General features: G+C 44.8%; 1 pseudogene; it reads left to right on the plus strand.

Annotated features, from left to right (window-relative positions):
- The first annotated feature begins 345 nt into the window (after positions 1 to 345).
- LOC103222239 (pyruvate kinase PKM pseudogene) lies at positions 346 to 9,075 on the plus strand (annotated as a pseudogene).
- Positions 9,076 to 12,744: the final 3,669 nt, after the last annotated feature.

Below are 12,744 nucleotides of genomic sequence, written 5' to 3' on the forward strand. Positions count from 1 at the left end.
TGAATTCAAAGGCCTTTGGGGTCCTGTAATTCAACCATTCATCATTTACTCATTTATTCAACAATCATAGATTAGTGCCTGCCCTGTGCCAGGCAAATTTGCTTACGGGTCCTATCCACAGGGTGCCCCGTGTAGCAGAGGAGTTCACAGTTCTGTTACCAAAGGCTTGAAATTCGCATACTCCAACCACAACTAGCACACAAAAATTCTCCTCCCCTAATTGAGTTGAGAAAACTACCCATGTCTCCAAATAATTCTTAGCTTTCCTAAAGGAATCACCAAAGAGCTCTTTCAAACTGGTAATGAGATTGGAATTCCTAAAAATAAAAATACACTCCACTACATATGGAGAGCAACACTGCCAGCAGGTGGCTCCGGCAAGGCCGTCTGATGGACGGGTGAGTCAGGTGCTGGCAGTCCAGGGCCGAATGTGCTTGGGTCTCCTCAAAGTTGCCTGGCTTTTTTTTTTTTTTTTTTTTTTTTTTTTTTTTTTTGAGACAGAGTCTCGCTCTGTCACCCAGGCTGGAGTGCAGTGGCGCGATCTCAGCTCACTGCAAGCTCTGCCTCCCAGGTTCACGCCATTCTCCTGCCTCAGCCTCCCGAGTAGCTGGCACTACAGGCGCCCGCCACCATGCCCAGCTAATCTTTTTTGTATTTTTAGTACAGACAGGGTTTCACCATGTTAGCCAGGATGGTCTCTATCTCCTGACCTCGTGATCCGCCCGCCTCGGCCTCCCAAAGTGCTGGGATTACAGGCGTGAGCCATGGCACCCAGCCTTGCCGGGCTTTTTAGGGTGATCAGTGGAGTCTCCAGTGGCCAGAAATGCCTGAGTTCTGCTGATTTTGTTTTGTCAGTAACCTCTTATTGAATTGACTGTTACTTATTTTTATTAACAACAGGTTGATGCTAATGATTACCATAGACTGGGAAACACAGGTTCTGTGTAATATAGATGGGTTCCTATTTTAAAAGAGTCTTCTGTTGTATCCAACAACAAAGCTGTAAAATCATGGAACCAGACGACTCTTCAGAGAGTTGCTAGTGCACTGCCAGCAGCTCGCCAGAGACAGTCACAGAAGGTTGGCGCTGAAAGACATCTTACATTTCAGAGCAGAAAACAGAGGCCAGGAGAGACCACTTATCCCATGCCCCACACCGGGTTGAAGGCTGAATGAACCCTCAGTTGGTCACGGGCTGCCCAGGTGACCAGTATCCCTACTGCACTACACAATAAGCAAAGACATAGCCATGGACATAGTGATAACATAGCCATAGCAATGATCAGAGAATCATTTCTTCTCAAGATCCCAAGAAGAAATGATTCTGTAATCATTGCTCCTTTGCTCATTAGCTGTCACTGAAAATCTAATTGAAACATACCAGTGATGTCGTTTTACAAAGGATAGAGTTAAGTGGAAATATTACAATGCTATCTATAGGAAAAACCTGTCAAATATACAAATACAAAGCTCAGAGAGGCTGTTGCTAACAGATAAAATGTGTGAAGTGGTGGACATTAATATACACAGTAGACTACAATTTGTTACTGAGAGTCTTAACTACACAGATAATGGTTAAGAGCCTGGTGTTTTTGAGTTAGGCAGGCCTACTTTCAAGTACAGTTTCTTTTTCTATTTTTTTCTTTTTCTTTTTTTAACTTTTACATTTGGGGGTACATGTGAGGGTTTGTTACATGTCATGGGGTTTGCTGTACAGTACAGTTTCTATTACATATATATATTTTTTAAACAGAGTCTTGCTACTACACCCAGGCTGGAGTGCAATGGCTTGATCTCAGCTCACTGCAACCTCCGCTTCCTGGGTTCAAGTGATTCTCCTACCTCAGCCTCCCAAGTAGCTGGGACTACTGGCGCACACCACCATGCCTGGCTAATTTTTGTATTTTTAATAGAGATGGGGTCTCACCATATTGGCTAGGTTGGTCTTGAACTCCCGGCCTCAAGTGATCTCCCCGCCTCGGCCTCCCAAACTGCTGGGATTATAGGCATTAGCCACGGCGTCTGGTCCCTATTACACATTAACTTGGAAAGTTTGGCAAGTTATTTAGCCTCTGGGAGCGTCAGTTTCCTCTTCTGTATAATAGGGATGTCATAATGAGAGATAATCTATGTAAGGTACTATCACAGCATTGCCATATAGTGTGTGCTCACTCACTGCTAATCATGGCCAAAAAGTGTGTAACATGGATTAAGGAAATGGTACCGCCGGAAACTGACGGAGCCTTCTTAAGATATTCGTTCTCCCTATTGTGGGGGTAATTCCAGGCTGCATTTCAAACAGTGTTGGCACAGAAATTCTTAAAGTGCAACCCTTCTCTCGTCCCCCTATGCCTTCTGGATTTCTCTAGGCATACTGGGAACCTGAACTCAAAGTCTTAACACAGGAACTTGTAAACTACTCACACCTATAGCCTGTAACTCTGACCCATTCACAAAGATTACGTTCTGTGGGAATACTATTTTTAAGAATTTTCCCTGAAAAAAAAAAGGTGAATTTATAGAGTTTCAAAACTTTAGCGTGTGAGAAACTTAAGGGACCAGGGGGTCTTTTTAGTTATGAGGAAATAGGAGTTGAAATAATGTAAAATTAGAACTCTTTCAAGAGGTTGGTCAATCCAGTCAGTGGAACCCCAAGCTGGACCTTCTCCTTCTTGTGGGCACCAAGACTCCAAGGGCAGGCTGACCAGGAAGCCCCAGGATAGAAAGTTGGAAAGTGCCTGTGGGTGCGGCAGGTTCTGAGGCTCAATTCAAAAGGAGGTGGCCTCAGCCAGGGGAGAAGCACAGAAGCACCACAGGTAGAAGGGGAAATGGGCCATTTACTGGTCAGAAATCTGCCTCTGCGTCCGCCTTCACTTCCTGCTGGCTATGTAACCTTGGGCAAATCACTTAACCTCTCTAAGCTTTAGTCTTATTGGTAAAGTGAGACGTTCTGAGTGGGTGGCTGGCCCACAGCAAAAGCATAACTAACGTGAGTCATTATTATGAGTAAGAAACAAGTCAGTGGAGGCACTGAGGCCTGCAAACAAAAGTCCAACAAATCACAAGGCAACAGGGAGAATGGGCTCAGCACAGAGAGGCCAAGAGTCCTGGGCCAGCACCACTGGGAGGAGGAGAAGCCCCCTCTTTCTTGTTCTCCATGCCCTGGCCTTCTGCTGTGGTACTTGCCTTTCTTCAGGTTCTTACCTTCTTGCTGGGACCTCAGTGGTCTCTTGGCCTCCTGTGACCATCCTCACTCAGATTCATTTTCCTCAGTGCTGCCAGGCAACATTTCCTACAATGCAAACCTGAACAACTTGCCATTCTGCTGAAAACTCTTGAACAAGGGTTTTAGCAAGAGCTAGCCCAGACCCTTTGGCATGGCTCACAAGCCTTCTGTAACTTGGCAGGTGCTTCCATCTTTTGACTCACCTGTAGGCATGGCACACGGGAGAGTCCTGCAAGCCAGACAAAGGTCAACTTCATGTTGGTGAGAGGCTGGGGGAGGTATAGCATTAAGAGAAATACCTAATGTAAATGATGAGTTGATGGGTGCAGCACACCAACATGGCACATGTATACCTATGTAACAAACCTGTACATTGTGCACAAGTACCCTAGAACTTAAAGTATATATGAAAAAGTTGTCATGCAAGAAAAAAAAAAAGGCCAACTTTACTTTGTGGCTCGCCAGCTGATAAGACACCTGCTTGGGCACAGAGAAACCGCACTTACCTAAGCATTTACTTTTTAGCCTTTCTCACCCTTCATTGCACATTAGAATCACCTGGGGGTGTTCATAAAATACTCCAATGCCCAGACCACACCCCAGACCAATTATGTCAGAGTTTCTGGAGTGGGATGTGGGCGTCAGTATTTTTAAGCTTCTCTGGTCATCCCGAGGTGCTGTTAAGCTGGGGATCACAGCTATACATTCATTTTTATCTTTCAAAGGAAAGAGTCTTATCACTTGTTTGAAGTCCAAAGACATCAGCCTCATATCTGAATATCAACCACCTGCTAGTTATTGCTGACTTTGGGAGAAACATTGATCAATTTCAGAAAGAGGATGTCGGGGAAGTAAAAGTGCATGACCAATTCAGGAAGTGGGAGATCAGCCCAGTCTCCTGCAAAGCCCGTGGTTTTACAGAAACCCTACTGAATGTCAGCGAGCATAAGCCCTCGTGGCATGGGCAGCTCTCCGTGAGCAGCCTGGCCTTGGTCCAGCTCGGCACAGAAGGACCAGCACAGGGAGGGAGGAAGTGACTCAGGGCTGCCCTCTCCCCGACAACAGGACAGGACTGTAACCTTTTGTGAAAGGACAGGTAAAAATAGCTGCAGCACTTTAGGAAGAACTCAGAATTTTTAGATTCTGAACCATCTGATTATATAACGGAGGGTAAGTGATCTGGGAAAGGGCAGGAAACTATTATTTATTGTCTTTTAGTGTCCTGGGCTCGGTGCTGTATGTAGGTCCCACTTAATCTTCACAATGACCCTGTGAGGTTATTGTTTTCCTCTCCTTTTTCTGTAAATGAGGAACCTGCAGGCACTGAGGGGGAGAGGATGAACTTGAAATCACCCAGCTTGCAAATGACGAAGATGGGACCAACCCTGGTGCTGTCGTGTCCCACACCCCATTCGCTGGCTTGACTCTGGCTCAACCCCAACCATGACACATATGGGGTGGCCATGAACTTCTCCAGGAGCTAGGGCTGCCTGGCTGTATCCTGTATCCTAGTGTTCTTGCAAAGCTTCAGTGAGAGACAAAAGCAGGGCCGGGTGCAGGAATGTCTTAGCTGATCTGAATGGCTTGTATTCTGTTGGCCCCATAAGTTCGCTGAAAGCCGCGGGATGATCTATCCCACCAGGGGTCCAGGAATTTTCATCTGGCAATGCTACTTCTTATGGTAGATCTGTGAGGGGGTGAGCAGAACCTAGAAAACAACTTGGAAGACTTTACAGGCACTCAGATAGTGAACTTTATATACCTTTCATGAAAAGGAACCAGGGCTCCTTAGAAAAGTAGCCATTTCCAGGTCTGGGGCAGGAAATGCATACATTGAGAAAGAAAGAAAAGAAGCAGTCAAAGATTAGATTTCCGGGGTCATGCTGAAAGGACACACGCATCAACTTGAAATGATACTCACTGGCTAGAGATGGGTGATTTGGATAAAAAAGAATAATGACTGAAATGGATTGAAAATGTCAAGCATATAAAAATTCAAGAGTTTATAATAATACACCATACTACCCTTTCACAAAAACCACAACATGCAACTCACTGGTTAACTACCTTTGGGAGTTGCTTGGGCGCCAACTCATTATTCTGAAGACTGATAAATAGAGGAAAGGAATAAAACATCTATCCTGTTTTTCCTGTATTCATTTTTTTTTTCAGAGAAACCAAATAGCTGATGTAAGAAAAGTTTTTATTTATAGAAAAATCACAATTGGCCAGGCGTGGTGGCCTATGCCTGTAATCCCAGCACTTTGGGAGGCTGAGGTGGGTGGATCACCTCTAAGGTCAAGAGTTCGAGACTAGCCTAACCAATATGGAGAAACACCATCTCTACTAAAAATACAAAATTAGCCACGTGTGGTGGTGCATGCCTATAATCCCAGCTACTCGGGAGGCGGAGGCAGGAGAATTACTTGAACCTGGGAGGCGGAGGTTGTGGTGAGTCCAGATAGTGCCATTGCACTCCAGCCTGGGCAACAAGAACAAAACTCCATCTAAAAAAAAAAAAAAAAAAAATCACGATCGATAATAGAGGAGGAATGTTAGAATTAGAAAATTACCAGTTTGCAACTCTGTTGAAATAATGGTATCAGGAATGATCATCAATGGCTATTAAAACCATGAAGTGAAGGTTAAGTGAGGCCTTGCTAATAGATGGGTATCCATGAACCTACTGATCAACCTTAGCCTACTGGAAGTGGAACAGTGGAACAGGCAGGCATGATGTATCCCAGATGTCACAGAATACACAACACTAGCACCATCTAGATGGAATCTGAAGCTAATCAAGCCACCAGATCTGAGTATAACCCACAGGAAATGCAGAGAGTAGAGAAATGTGTTAAATGGTAGTGAGTCCTCTCCCCTCATGGTATAGAGGAATGAGGTAGCTAGGCTGAAGGCACGTGCCTCAGCCCCATTCTGTGATAATCCTATACAGGCCCTGGGACATTTACAAGACAAGCCAGTAAAGAACCAGCTAAACTTTAGTCATCGTTCACTATAATTCGATGTGAGAAAGATGATCAAGTTAGCGTGTAAGACAGGCAGGACCTATCGGAGGATGAGACATCTAAGTTAGTTCTCTTGTTTGAGGGCCCTAAATAATATTTTTAAAATAATAAAGAAGCACATATTGTCATCTATTTTAAATGTTTAGGTTTGAAACCTTTCACACACACTCACACAATGACCATCTCGTGATCCCATTTGGAAATCATGTCCTTCATGAATTGCATCACCCCACGACCTTGGCCCATGCTCCATTATGGACTGCTGGGCACACTGCAGATATCCCAGCTGGAGAAATAATAAAGCCAATCCCTGCCTCTTAATTCTGTTTCTTTTCTATCCCATCCCAGAGGATAGCTATAGAGATAATGAGGGCACAGAGAAGTAATGATTCTCTTGCAGCAGTAATTGCCCCCAGATTTGCTCACCTATCTGCACCCATTTTCTCTGTCTTCCCACCCAGGACCTCAGATTTCTTATCGATGCTCTTATCAAAGCCATCCTACCACTTCATACTAAATGACACCTCCTCTAACAAACCCAGAAACATTCTTCCAGAAGTCCTTTTGCTACATCATTAATTTTTCTTCTTTTTGGGATCATTGACATTAGCATAACACATGTTATTATCTCTCTCATTAAAACTACCTCTCCAAATACCTGTAGAGTATACTATGTTCACTATTTAGGTGATGGATTCACTAGAATTCCAAACCCCAGCATTATGCAATATATCCATGTAACAGACTTGCACATGGAACCCCTGAATCTTTAATAAAATAATATACGATAAAAAATAAAGTCAAAATAATAAAATAGATTCCAACTGCATAAGGATTTAGAGAAGAAGAACAAGATCATTTTCAAATACAAGCATTTGTGGAGATTGAAATTTTTAAAAATAATTTTGTACAATATTACCATGTGCAGAATAAAACTTTCAAAGTTAGTAGCTAACAATAAAGGAAGCTAATTTATGTTTTAAAAATATATATTTTCCTTAAGAAAAACTAGAGCAGAGATCAATGAACTAGAAAATAGAAAAGTAATACAAAAAATCAACAAAATCAAAAGTTGGTTATTCGAAAATATCAACATAATTGACAAACTTTTGGCTAGATGAATTAGGAAAAAAAGACCACTTAAATTTCTATAATTAGAAATGAAAGTGGACACAGCAGGTGCACATCCCAGGGCTCCTGACCTGTCTGCTTTTGCAGCGTAGCCCAAGTCGGTCAGCACTGCAGGACCTCAGAAGCCATGTTGAAGCCCTGTAGTGAAGCCAGGGCTTCACTATGACCCAGCAGCTGCACGCAGCCATGGCTGACACATTCCTGGAGCACATGTGCTGCCTGGACACTGACTCGCCACCCATCACAGCCTGGAGCACTGGCATCATCTGTACTATGGGCCCAGCTTCCCCATTGTTAGAGATGCTGAAGAAAACAATTAAGTCTGGAATGAATGTGGTTCATCTGAACTCTCACGGAACTCATGAGTACCATACAGAGACCATCAAGAATGTGGAAAGCTTTGCTTCTGACTCCATCCTCTACCAGCCCATTGCTGTGGCTCTGGACACTAAAGGACCTGAGATCCCATCTGGGCCCATCAAGGGCAGCAGCACTGCAGAGGTGGAACTGAAGAAGGGAGCCACTCTCAAGCTCATGCTGGATAATACCTACATGGAAAAGTGTAAGAGAACATCCTGTGGTTGGACTACAAGAACATCTGCAAGGTGGTGGAAGTGAGCAGCAAGATCTACATGGGTGATGGGCTAATTTCTCTCTAGGTGAAGCAGAAGGATGCTAACTTTCTGGTGACAGAGGCGGAAAATGGCAGCTCCTTGGGCAGCAAGAAGGGTGCGAACCTTCCTGGGGCTGCCGTGGACCTGCCTGCCATGTTGGAGAAGAACATCCGGGACCTGAAGTTTGGGGGTAAGATGTCAATATGATGCTTGTGTCATTCATCTGCAAGACGTCTGATGTCCATGGAGTTAGGCAGGTCTTCATCAAGATAATCAGCAAAATCGAGAATTATGTTGGGGGTTGGAGGTTTGATGAAATCTTGGAGGCCAGCGATGGGATTATGGTAGCTTGTGGTGATCTACCACAAGCCTTTGAGATGAGATTCCTGCAGAGAAGGTCTTCCTTGCTCAGAAGATGATGATTGGGCGGTGCAACCAAGCTGGGAAGCCTGTCATCTTGCCACTCAGATGCTGGAGGACTTGATCAAGAAGCTCCACCTCACTCAGGTTGAGGGCAATGGTGTGGCCAATGCAATTCTGGAGGGAGTTGACTTCATCATGCTGTCTGGAGAAACAGCCAAAGGGGACTATCTTCTGGAGGCTGTGCACGTGCAGCACCTGATTGCCTGTGAGGCAGAGGCCACCATCTACCACTTGCAATTATTTGAGGAGTTCTGCCACTGGCACCCATTACCAGCGACCCTACAGAAGCCACTGCCATGGGCACTGTGGAGGCCTCCTTCAAGTGCTGCAGTGGGGCCATAATCGTCCTCACCAAGTCTGCAGGTATGTCCACCAGGTGGCCAGATACTGCCCACGTGCCCCTATGATTGCTGTGACATGGAATCCCCAGACAGCTCACCAGACCCACCTGTACCATGGCTTCTTTCCTGTGCTGTGTAAGGACCCCGTCCAGGAGCCCTGGGCTGAGGATGTGGACCTCTGAGTGAACTTGGCCATCAATGTTGGTAAGGCCTAAGGCTTCTTCAAGAAGGAAGATGTGGTCATTGTGCTGACCTGGTGACACCCTGGCTCTGGCTTCACCAACACCACCACGCATGTTGTTCTTGTGCTGTGATGGATCCCAGAGCCCTTCCTCCAGCACCTGTCCCACCCCCTTCCCCCAACCCATCCATTTAGGCCAGCAATGCTTATAGAGCTCACTTGGCTGTAGTGTGGCACTGGTGCGCTGGGACACCAGGGAAGAAGATTTATGCCTCGCTGAAACGTAGCCGTTTTTAGAGACTGCTGTGGTGGGACAGCCCAGAGTTTGGCTGCCAATCATGTGGCCCCACCCAAGCAAGGGAAGAAGGAGGAATGCAGAACAGAGGCCCCCAGAGTGTATGGCAAGAGGGTGACAGCTTCCTTTCCTGTGTGTACTCTGTTCAGTTCGTTTAGAAAATGGATGCCCAGAGGACTCCCAACCCTGGCCTGGGGTCAGGAAACAGTCAGCGAGAGTTAGGGACCTTAGGGCATGGGGCAGTAGTTCCAGTTTAAGCAGACTCTGGCCCTGGCCCTTACTTGCTTCCCCAACCCCCTGGGCCTTCCTCACTGGCACCTGTCCCCACCCTCCCCTCAGCTGTCCTGCAGCAAACATTCCACCCTCTACCTTCCATTTTCCCCCACTACTGCAGCTGCCTCTGGGCCTGTGGCTATAGAGCCTACCTTTATGTCAACAAACAACAGCTGAAGATAAAGAAAGACAGTGAGGACATTAACTACTGACTTACTGAAGTAAAAAAGATTGTAAGAGAGTACTAGGAGCAATTGTACACCAACAAATTGGATACACTACATGAAACGGACAAATTCTTAGAAACCCAAAACCTACCAAGACTAAACCATGAAGACATGGAAAATCTGAATAGACCTATGACTAGTAAGGAGATTGAATCAATAATTGGAAATCTCCAGACAGCCAGGGGTGGTGGTGAATACCTGTAGTCCCAGCTAGTTGGGAGGCTGAGGCCGGAGGATCTCTTGAGCCTAGGAGTCTGAGGTCAGCCTTGGCAACATAGTGAGACTGTATCTCTAAAAAAAAAAAAAAAAAAACTACAGCCAAAACAAGTCCCAGATTTGATGGTGTCACAAGTGAATTCATCCAGTGTTCAGATCAGAAACCTAGGAGGGAGTCTGGACCCTCTCCACCCCATGCTCACTCTATCCTACAGTCACAGGCCACCATTTCTCACCAGATCCACTCTAGCTTCCCCTACCCCTCTCTTGCGTATTTTCTGCAGCCACAAAGATTTCTTAAAAATTTAAAAATCTGACTCTCTCTTTTCTATATTTAAAACTCTTCAATGTTTCCCTTTTCTTTCTGGATAATGATGGAAATGTTTTGTGGAGTCCTAATTAGGGAAAAGGAGTCAGGATGGCAAGACTGAGGGAAAGAAAAAAAGGAAAAGCAGATTGGGCTGGGCACGGTGACTCATGCCTCTAATGCCAGTACTTTGGGAGGCCAAGGCGGGTGGATCACCTGAGGTCAGGAGTTCGAGACCAGCCTGGCCAACATGGTGAAACCCTGTCTCTACTAAAAATACAAAAAAAAAAAAAAAAAAAAAAAAAAAAAAAAAATTAGCTGGGCGTGGTGGCGTGTGCCTGTAATCCCAGGTACTTGGGAGGCTGAAGCAGAAAAATCACTTGAACCCAGGAGACAGAAGTAGCAGTGAGCCGAGATTGCGCCATTGTACATCAAAAAAGAAAGAAAGAGAAAGAAAGAAAGAAAGAAAGAAAGAAAGAAAGAAAGAAAGAAAGAAAGAAAGAAAGAAAGAAAGAAAGAAAGAAAAAGCAGATAAGTTGTGTGTGACTTTCTTCATGGTCCAGGACACATAGCCCTCCTGTGCAAATAACTCACTATCTTCCTACACCCAGTTATTGTCAGACCCTTGGCTGGTAGAAAAATGCAAGCGAGCTCACTGCCACCTTGGCGCTATCAGCACTGCACAAAGCCCTCTTCAGCACACAGCATAAGCACTATTCTCTAAAATCCCCAGCAAGCCTTTGTCTCTTTACAGTCAGCTCCTCTCTTACTGACTGGTCATTGTTCCCTTACAGCATATTTTCATACTTTCCCTAATAAATCTGCCTTTCTTTACCTACAACTGTCTTGGTAAATTCTTCTCACCTCCACACCACTGGTCTCAGATAGTGACATCTTTGACATGGTTCTCTGTTTTCAGGACCTTTGCATGAGCTGCTGACTCCTAGCTGGCTCCCTGTCATCCTTCACAGTGTAGCTTAGGGCTATTTCCCTTAGGGAGCTTTTCTGAACTTCCAGAGCAGTTCTAGGCCCCCTGCTACATACTCTCCTGAAGCACTTTTATTTCAGTGTATTTATGTACATTGGTGCTATTGTTTAAAGTCTGACTGACCTCTTAGATTCTAAGCCCCATTAGTATAGGAACCATGCATGCTTTTCTAATCACGGAATTTCTAGCACTAACATAGCACATGATATAGTGGAGACTCAATAAATATCTAATGAATAAAAGAGGGAAAAAGGAAATAAGGAAGGCAGGTGGGAAGAAAAAAGCTAATAGTCTCAGCCAAGCTCAGTGACTATGGTAAATCCTGTGGGACATGGAAATATTCTGTTATACCAAACCTTCTTTATGTGCTTAACTACTGTGCTGAATCTGCATTGACCAGTGTCTGCTGTATGTGATCTGCACACACAGCATGGGTATAATTTTCAGTCACAACTTTTTTTTTGTTTAAAAAAAAAAAAATGGAAACGTTAAATTTAGAAGTTAGGTCTATCCACACAATGTCTAACAAACTTACTAATCAAAATATTTACAAATGCAGCTTCCAACTGTTGAAATTAGATAATTTAATATTTCCTAGTTTAGGCGGAACACTCAAGAACACAGGAAAAGACTGAAAGTCTAAGAAAAATGGAGTGAAGTTTTTTGGAATTTATGTTGTTCATTTCATCCAACAAAAGTCGTGAAACAGTTACACATTGAGTAGTACTGGGGGAATGTCATGACACCAAAGCTTCAGATCCAATGGGACTCTATTTTCAGAAGAGCTTCCATTTTAAAATTCAGTCTTCCCACAAAAAAGGAGTGGGATATAGCCTCTGTGTGGGCAGAAGGCATGCTGCAGACACGTCTGGAGGAGGAACATTCAGACACAAGCTTGCTGCAAGGGCCCCTGAGCAGAGAGGTGCCCTGGTCTGTGATCACCACCCTCACCCTCCACTTCTGCCTTTGAATCTTGACTCAAACAAAGCTGCAACAGCATCAGCTGGCTCACAATTACATTTCTCGTTTTAAAAGATGTTTTTACTTTAAAATATCTCTACTTAGGGGCTGGGTGCGGTGGCTCATGCCTGTAATCCCAGCACTTTGGGAGGCCGAGGTGGGCAGATCACGAGGTCAGGAGATTGAGACCATCCTGGCTAACACGGTGAAACCCCGTCTCTACTAAAAATAGAAAAAATTAGCCGGGCGTGGTGGCGGGCGCCTGTAGTCGCAGCTACTTCGGAGGCTGAGACAGGAGAATGGTGTGAACCTGGGAGGCGGAGCTTGCAGTGAGCCGAGATCGCACCATTGCACTCCAGCCTGGGCAGCAGAGCCCGCGACTCCGTCTCAAAACAGCAACAACAACAACAACAACAAAAATTATATTCTGCTCATATGTAGAAATCCAAGTTTCAAATATTTCATTTAATCTGGGCCTACTTGGTAGAGAACACTGGATCAAAGTTGTATTCCTTTTCTATTGCTGCCATAACAAA

Source organism: Chlorocebus sabaeus, chromosome 17 (genome assembly GCF_047675955.1).
Source record: "Chlorocebus sabaeus isolate Y175 chromosome 17, mChlSab1.0.hap1, whole genome shotgun sequence".
Classification (NCBI taxonomy): Eukaryota; Metazoa; Chordata; class Mammalia; order Primates; family Cercopithecidae; genus Chlorocebus; species Chlorocebus sabaeus.